This window comes from Onychomys torridus, unplaced genomic scaffold (assembly GCF_903995425.1).
Source record: "Onychomys torridus unplaced genomic scaffold, mOncTor1.1, whole genome shotgun sequence".
Taxonomy (NCBI): domain Eukaryota; kingdom Metazoa; phylum Chordata; class Mammalia; order Rodentia; family Cricetidae; genus Onychomys; species Onychomys torridus.
Window position 1 is genome coordinate 4921 of NW_023411401.1, and position 8841 is coordinate 13761.

General features: G+C 38.8%; 1 pseudogene; it reads left to right on the plus strand.

Annotated features, from left to right (window-relative positions):
* Positions 1-5479: 5479 nt before the first annotated feature.
* LOC118575131 lies at positions 5480-6589 on the plus strand (annotated as a pseudogene).
* Positions 6590-8841: the final 2252 nt, after the last annotated feature.

Consider the following 8841-nt stretch of genomic DNA (forward strand, 5'->3'; position numbering starts at 1 on the left):
ATGCACACCTTTAAACTCCCACAAGTTATTCATTTCATATTGAAAGTAATGCAAATGTCCAGTGTGATGTAATATAACTATGAGACACAGGATATATCTCTAGAGAACTGAAACCAGAAATATATCACACATCCCCACATCCTATGATATTACTGAAAATTGTCACTCTTTAATCATTTAACACAATGATGTTGAGTATAATTTGAATGAATATTTATATGTATTATTTCCTTAACATCATAAAACTCTACTGAATATTTCCTAAATCTTACATCCTATTTCATATTGTAGAATACACCATGCTGATTTTTTGAGGCGTCAGTGTCATATGTATTTCACAAGAGTAGAACAGATTTTGTATCCATTACTAGAAATCAAACCATGAAATCACCAAATCTGGAGGTGCATTCATAACTCAGGCAGTATTTATTCTTTAAGGAAAGTTCTGCTTCTGAAATGATATAAGAAATACATCTTGTGTGTGCTTCTCTTTGCCTCTTTTCCTTTATTTTGAGGTAAAGTTTTGATAGTTGTCAATACATAAGTAAATTTTGTACAATACATAATTCTTGCACCAATGAAAACATTAACAAAAAGCTTGCTGCCCAAGTTGGCCCAGGTTTCTGTCCATCCAGCAGCCCCACTGGAAGGCTCTCCTTTTCCAAGACTGCAAGCAGACCATGAAACATCCACACCCTGCCCCTCCACCCATCTGTTGGAGATCACAGCCACTTCCTGAGACTTAGAGACCAGCCCCAAGCACCCATCCTGCCCCAGAGCTCCCATCTGGACAAGATAGGGAGATCCCAGGTACTTCCTGAGACTCAAAGTCCAGCCCCCAGCTCCCATCCATCCCAGAATTCCCCTCTGGAACAGAGGTGAGTGCCTGGGGTCACACCCAGAGAGGACAGGCCCTAGGTACCACCCCTGGGAACCAGCCATTCAGGGGAAGACCTGCCCAAATTGGCCCCAGTTTCTGGCAATTCTGCAGGCCACAAGGGAAGGTTCTACTTTCCAAGACTGTAAGCAGACTCTGCCATCTCCTTACCCTGCCTCCACACCCATCTGTCTGAGAACCCAGCCACTTCCTGAGACTCAGAGTGCAGCACCCAGCTCCCATCTGGCCAGCAATCCTATCTGGCCCAGAGCTTCCATCCAAAACAGAGAGAGGCTCCCTAAATCTGTCAGCTGTGTCTGGACCAAGTGCACTGCTAAGAACAAGAATGAATCCACAAGGAGATGGGCAGATGTCAAGGCAGAAGTACATAAAACAAATTAAAGAGCAATACAGCATCACCAGAACCTAGCCCTCCTCCAATAGCTAGACCTGAACATCACAGAATGGAAGAAGCAGAAGTAAACAACCTTATTAATAACATCATGAAGAGGCTAGAGCCTTATATAGAAGAAATCAAAGAAGAAGTGGAGGCACAGACAAACAAAAAATGGGAAGAATGCTATTAAAAAACTAGAGAGATGGACAAATAAAGCAGAAGAAAACAATAAGTCCCTGAAAGAAAATTATGAAAAGAGCAATGAAACAGATGAGGGAAACAGTCCAAGGCCTGAAAAGGGAAATAGAAAAAATGAAGAAGAAACAAGCAGGGGGAATGCTGGAAATAGAAAATCTGAGGAAACAATCAGGAACTTCAGATGCAAGTATAACCAACATAATGCAAGAAATGGAAGAGAGAATCTCTGGTGTTGAAGAAACAGTAGAAGAAATATATTCATCAGTCAGAGAAAACACTAAAGCCAAAAAAGTCATGACCCAAAATGTCCAAGAAATTTGGGACATCATGAAAATACCAAACCTATGAATAATAGGGATACAGGAAAGAGAAGAATACCAACCCAAAGGCACAGAAAATATATTTAACAAGATAATAGAAGAAAACTTTCCCAACTTAAAGAAGGAAATGCCTATGAAGACACAAAAAGCATATAGAACCCCAAAACAGACTAAAGAAGTCCCCTTGCCACATAATAATTAAACAACTAAATGAACAGAATAAAGAAAGAATATTAAGAGCAGCAAAGGAAAAAGGCCAAGTGAAATATAAAAGCAAACCCATCAGAATAATACCCGATTTCTCAATAGAGACTTTGAAAGCCAGAAGGACCTGGACAGATATAATGCAGACACTAAGAGACCATGACTGCCAGCCCAGACTAATATACCCAGCAAAACTTTCAAACCCTCATAGATGGATTGAACAAGATATTCCAAGACAAAGCCAGATTTAAACAATACTTATCCACAAACGCAGCCCTTCAGAAAGCACTAAAAGGAAAATTCCAACTGAATTGAGTCAGATACACCCTCAAAAACACAGGAAATAGACAACACCACAGCAGTAAACCCCAAAGAAGAGAAGTACACACACACTACCATCAATAACAATAATAACAATAATAACAACAACAACAATAATAATAATAATACAGGAATAAAAAATCACTGGTCATTAATATGTCTCAATATCAATGGACTTAATTCACCTATAAAAAGACAAAGACTAACATAATGAATATAAAAACAGGACCCATCTTTATGCTGCATACAAGACACACACCTCAATTTCAAAGATAGACACTACCTAACAATAAAAGGCTGGGAAAAGACTTTCCAATCAAATGGTCTTAAGAAGCAAGCTGGTGTAGCCATGCTAATATCCAGCAAAATAGACTTCAGACTAAAATCAATCAAAACAGATAATGAAGGACAATATACTCATTGCAGGAAAGATAAACCAAAATGAAGTTTCAATTCTGAACATTTTTGCCCCAAACACAAGGGCAACCACATATGTAAAAGAAACATTATTAAAGTTTAAATCACATATAAAACCCCACACATTAATAGTGGAAGACTTCAACACCCCACTTTCACCTCTGGACAGATCTGCCAACTTGAAACTTAACAGAGAAATAAAGAACTTAACTGATGTTATGACTGAAATGGACTTCATTGATATCTACAGAACATTCCATCCAAACAAAAAAGAATGTGTCAAAAATCAAACCAAATCCAAACAAGGTCTATTTTCCTTAGATCAAAATATAAAATCCTTTATTACTTAAGCTTCAAGAGTCTTTAAAACTTCAGTGTGCCCAAGAGGAACAGCCATTTTTTTGAGGATTGATTAATTTTTAACATTTAAAAGTATTTTTCCATCTTACATACCAACCACAGTTCCCTCTCCCTCCCCTCAACCTACTTACCCTACCTTTCCCCACCATGTCCCCAAGCACTCCTCAGAGAATTCAATGCCTCCAACGCAGATTTGACAAAGTCTGGAATATCAAGCTGAGGCAGGACCAAGCCCCCAAACTCTCTGCATCAAGGCTGAGCAAGGTATTCCTCCATAGGCAAAGTGCTCCAAAATGCCTGTTCATGCAATAGGGATAAATCCTGGTCCCACTGTCAGGGGTGTCACACACTATAGAAGCCTCACAACTGTCAGTCACATTCAGAGGATCTGATTTGGTCTTATTGAGGTTCTCCAGCTGTCATTCCAGAGGCCTTGAGCTCCAACTAGCTCAGGTTAGCTGTATCTGTATTTTTATGTGGTGTGCATGTTTACATGTATATTTTGCATGTACTTGTATAAGTTTGTGCATGTGAAAGAGAGAGGTGTGTGTGTAATGTGGGTATCTATTTGATGTGTACTGCATATATACAGTGGCTAATTAACAACCTGGAGGACTTGGTTCTCTCTATCATAAGTTCCCAGGAACAAGCTTATTGCACTTGGAAAGCAATGTGCTTTGAATTGATGAGTCATCTCAAGATCTCACTAATACATGTAAATAAACTTTATGAAATAATTGCTGGCCCCTAAAGTCAGTGCAAATATACTGTCTTGTGTGGTTGCTTTTTGAACAAACAAGAACTAACTCGGGTTTACTACTGAACCATCTTAGGTGAATTTCATGATTGCAGAGTGTTTATTGATTAATATTATTTGTTCTAAAGCAACAGTGGCTACAATTACCCCAATCCCCTATATGCACTGGTATATGAAGCTGTTTGAAAAAGTTCAACATTTCAATAGTTTGAAACTTCACTAGTTCTCAACATTAGATAGATACCGTTGTCACAGGACAATGTTGGCAACTCTAGATATACAAATTATAATACCATCCATTAGTATAGGCAGGTGATGGGGAAGCCCTTAAACTTTGATATAAATAGAATACATGTACTAGCAAACAATCACTCTAGTGTGAAGATTCCACATGATGCTAACCTGAGAGTTCCTACTTCTCTGAAACTCCCTAGGGCTGCAAGTTGCAAAAACCAACATTAAATAATTCTTATTTAAAATTCCATTTTCTAGGCTCCATCTCCTAATTAGTATGAGTCAGAGTAACTCAGATGGTGTTGAGTAAGCTGGAATAAGCTCTTCTTGCAATCATGACAAGCAGGAAACATTATCCTAAACTTGTTGAGTACTTGTTTTTAAATCCCCCATATCCTTCTGTCCTTCATGAATGGCACCATTGATGTGAACAAATGCCCTCAGTCTCTGTGGACTCTCTTATATTGCTCTATTGGCTGAACCACTTTCCTTGCTAACCCTACAAGAAACTGCAAACTCAGCCCTTCTGATTTAACACTGACCTTTAATTATTATTAGAATCACATGATATATTACCCCAGCATTTAGAAGCTGGAAGGAAAGATGTCATGAGTCAGTGGCCTCCCTGGGCTAGAAAACAAAACAACAAAATAATTCTATTCAAGATAGTAAGGACAGGCCTAACAACTTCATCTCCTTTGCAGTCAGAAAATCACATGCTAGGTACCTTTTTTTTTTTTTTTTGCATTCCAACTTTCTTCTCTGTTGGTGTGATTAAATTCTCTAACCAGAAGCAACTCAGATAATTAAATTTTTTTGTTTGTTTGTTTGTTGTTAGTACCCCTAGACCACATTCCCTCCTTGTGTAAGCTTTGGATAGAAACTCAAGCTAATATATGAAGGGAAAATATAAGGAAGCATTACTTCCTGGCTTTCTCTCTTGATTTGTCACTGTCTCATGCTAAGATAGATCCCTTCTCCAGCATAGAGCTGCTTTCTTAGAGATATTAAGAACTCAGTGGAAGAGCCTTCCCACAACATTCAAAATCAACTCCATCTCTCTCAGACTTAGCAACCAGATATTTTGGTCTAGGTATATTCTCAACTGATGTACCCCCCACATGACACTAGGTGATGTCATACTTACAGCAGAGGTTAATTAGGGGGGAAAAAGACAATAATAGATGATGATGTTTTAAAGATCCAAAGCCAATGTATGAATTATGTCAATTACTTAAGCAGCAAAAATAGAAACATGAAGATAACAACCACACATATACCTGGAAATGTGAAGACACAAACCTCTAAGATCAAGAAGAGAAAACTAAAACTGTATTTTCACAAACAACTCACTTGTGCTGTCTGTAGTCACAGCAGCATCTAGAGCAGCAGCAGCAGTCCTTGGCATTATGAACTGGAATAAAGGTGGCCCTGGAACTAAGCGGGGACTTGGCTTTGAGGTTTTGCCATCAGTGCTGGGAAAAAGGAGGAAGCCAACCTGCCGCCACAGTACCACAGTGCGTTTGGGGTGCCAGCTCATCCTCGGGATTGAGAAAGTCGGCTCCACTGCAGCTTCCTTCTTTCTACAAGATTGGATCTAAACGGGCCAACTTTGATGTAGAAAATGCATATTTTGAAGAAGAAGATTCCAGCAATGCAGATTTACCTTACATTGCTGCTGAAAACTCACCTACCCGCCAGCAGTTCTATTCTAAACCCATGGATTCTGAGAGTGATGATGATCCCTTGGAAGCATTTATGGCTGAAGTAGAGGATCAGGTGGCTAGAGACATGAAGAGACTTGAAGAAAAGGACAAGGAAAGAGAAAACATAAAGGGTATTCAAGTTGACATTGAAGAAGAAGATGACCAAGAAGCTTATGTTTGATACAAGGCAGAAAACCCAACTGCTGGGGTAGTTCAGGAGGAGGAAGACAATCTGGAATATGAAGTGATGGAAATCCAATTGCACCCTCCAAAAAATTTATTGATCCTCTTCCTCCCATTGATCATTCAGAGATTGACTATCCACCATTTGAGAAAAATTTTTACAATGAACATGAGGAGGTAACCAACCTCAATCCACAGCAGTTAATAGTTGTGTCACATAAACTCAACATTCAGGTCTCTGGTACTGCACCTGCTAGACCAGGAAGTAGTTTCGCTCATTTTGGGTTTGGTGAACAACTCATGCACCAAATTTGGAAATCTGAGTACACACAGCCAACTCCAATACAGTGTCAGGGTGCACCTGTAGCATTAAGTGGTAGAGACATGATTGGTACTGCCAAAAGAGGCAGTGCGAAAACAGCAGCCCTTATTTGGCCCATGTTGATTCATATAAGGGTTCAGAAGGAATTAGAACCAGGCCATGGACCAATTGCTGTGATTGTGAGCCCTACTAGGGAGATTTGTCAACAGATCCACACAGAATGTAAGTGGCTAAGGAAAACACAAGCCCTGAGGAAAGTTGCTATCAGGAATGCCAGCCCCACTGCCAGCTAACAGAGGCAGGTGCGGTTCTGATGGGTCCAGTGTCTAATGAAGGAGAGACACCTGTAAAAGGAGGGAATAGAAATCTCTCAATGTCCCATAACTGAAAACTTAAAAAGCTTGCTTCAAATCTCTTGTTGCAAAAGCAAAAAATTATAAAGCGAGTTCAGTAAAAGAGAACTGGAGGTTGACTCCCAGACCCAAGAAGAACTATGGGAAATGAAGTCCATAAGCTAGCTGTTAATAGTGAGCTGATGAAGAGAAATGTATTCTGGGAAATGTAGGTTTTCAGTTAAAGTTGGTGATACTGTCCAAAAACTTTTCAGCTCAGAATGAAGTTTCTTCTCAAATCAATGCTAGAAAGCATAATCTTACCTCTTGAGAAATCAAATCAGACACAAAGCTACCTATAAGAGCAAACAAGCCACTTTAAAATCCTTAAAATGCTGGGCAGTGGTGGTGCACACTTGTAATTCCAGCACTTTGAGGAAGAGGCAAGTGGATCTCTTTGACTTCAAAGCCAGCCTGGTCTATAGAGCTAGTCCACGACAGGCTCCAAAGCTACAGAGAAACCCTGTCTCAAAAAAAAAAATCCTTAAAACAAGGGAAAGCATTTTATACACTGAATATTGTCTTAGATATGAAGAAACTTATGTTGAAATTTAAAAAGTTCTTTGCCTTTTGAGCAATCTGACTGCAATGAGTCACTCCTTTGCAAATCTAATAAAGAGACAAGGAAATGGGCATTCTAAAAGAAATGACTGCTTTTATAGATGGGAAACAAGCTTCAGAAAATCTAGCTGTCTTACCAAAGAGTTGCTTCACCTGAAGTTCCTTATAAGAAATCAATGCTAAATATCACAGCTGCTAATAATATCAGGGGTTAAAGGTAATGAAGTGAAAATATCCAATCAAACTAAGCTAATGAAGCATATGTTTCACGAAAGAACATCTATGTTCTTGACTCCTTTGAATAGTAACAGTTTTGGTAAAAATACTGGAACTAACAACAATCTAGTCAAAATATTTCAACAAATTCAAGATGCTATTCCACAAAAGAAAGCTACCAGGCTTTGTGGGCCATATTAGAGCTCACTCCAATCTTCCTGGACCTTTAGCTGAGGATAATACAATGGCTGATAAGCTAACAAAGTTAGTAGCCTTATCCCAAGTCAAAATAGCTCAAGAGTCACATGCTCTTCATCAAAATAGCAAAAGCTTAATAAAGTAATTCAATCTTACCAAAGAAGGAGCTCATCAAATGGATAAATGATGTGGGATATGTCAAATATTTTCCTCTCACTCACCTACGGTTAAACCCTCGAGGTCTTCTTGCAAACCATCTATGGCAAATGGACATTACTCATATTACAGGATTTGGTAAATTAAAATATGTACATGTGACCATTGACAGTTATTCAGGATTTTTAATGGCTAGTGCACAATCTGAGGAAACTACAAAACGTAATTGTGCACTGCTTGAAGTGTCTTTCATATATGGGTATACCAAAAATTATTAAAACTGATAATGGTTCTGGGTACAATAGTAAGGCATTTCAACAATTTTGTACCCAATGGGAAATCATACATAAAGCAGGTATTCCTTATAATCCTCAGGGACTAGGTATTGTGGAAAGGGGTCATAACAGTCTCAATATACACCTTCAAAAATTAAAATAAAAAGGGGGAAATTTACCCTCAATTACCACATAATGCATTAAATCATGCTCTTTTTGTCGTGAACTTTTTGAGTATGGATGTCCATGAGCAGTCTGCCACAGATAGATTTTGGCACAGTGGCATCCAAGTGACTTTTGCACAAGTGAAATGGAAAGACACCTGCTCCAGATTATTGAAGGGTGTTGATCCTGTGTTAATACCGGGTCGAGGACATGTTTGTATTTTTTCACAAGAGGAGAATGAAGCTCAGTGCTTACCAGAGCATCTGGTAAGGAGTGTGGAAAAGTCAGCTCCAATGATGTTCCTGTAAAGGAACCAAAATGAAAGTGGCTTGATAAGTGTTTCTGAGGTTTTGTCACTAGAAATAGAGTTCAGAGCTGTGCCACTTTTGACTTTACTAGCTCCTTTAGAAAAATACTTTGTATCACATAATAGCTCTGCATTAATTTATGAAGAACTTTATAGCAGCTAAATAGGGTAATTTCACCCTCAGGGTGAAGTGAAGTTTTTCCAAAAAACAAACCAAAAGTACTGGTGTAATAGAAAAGTTTGTCTGAATTGAAGCACTTAGGGGAGCGATTATG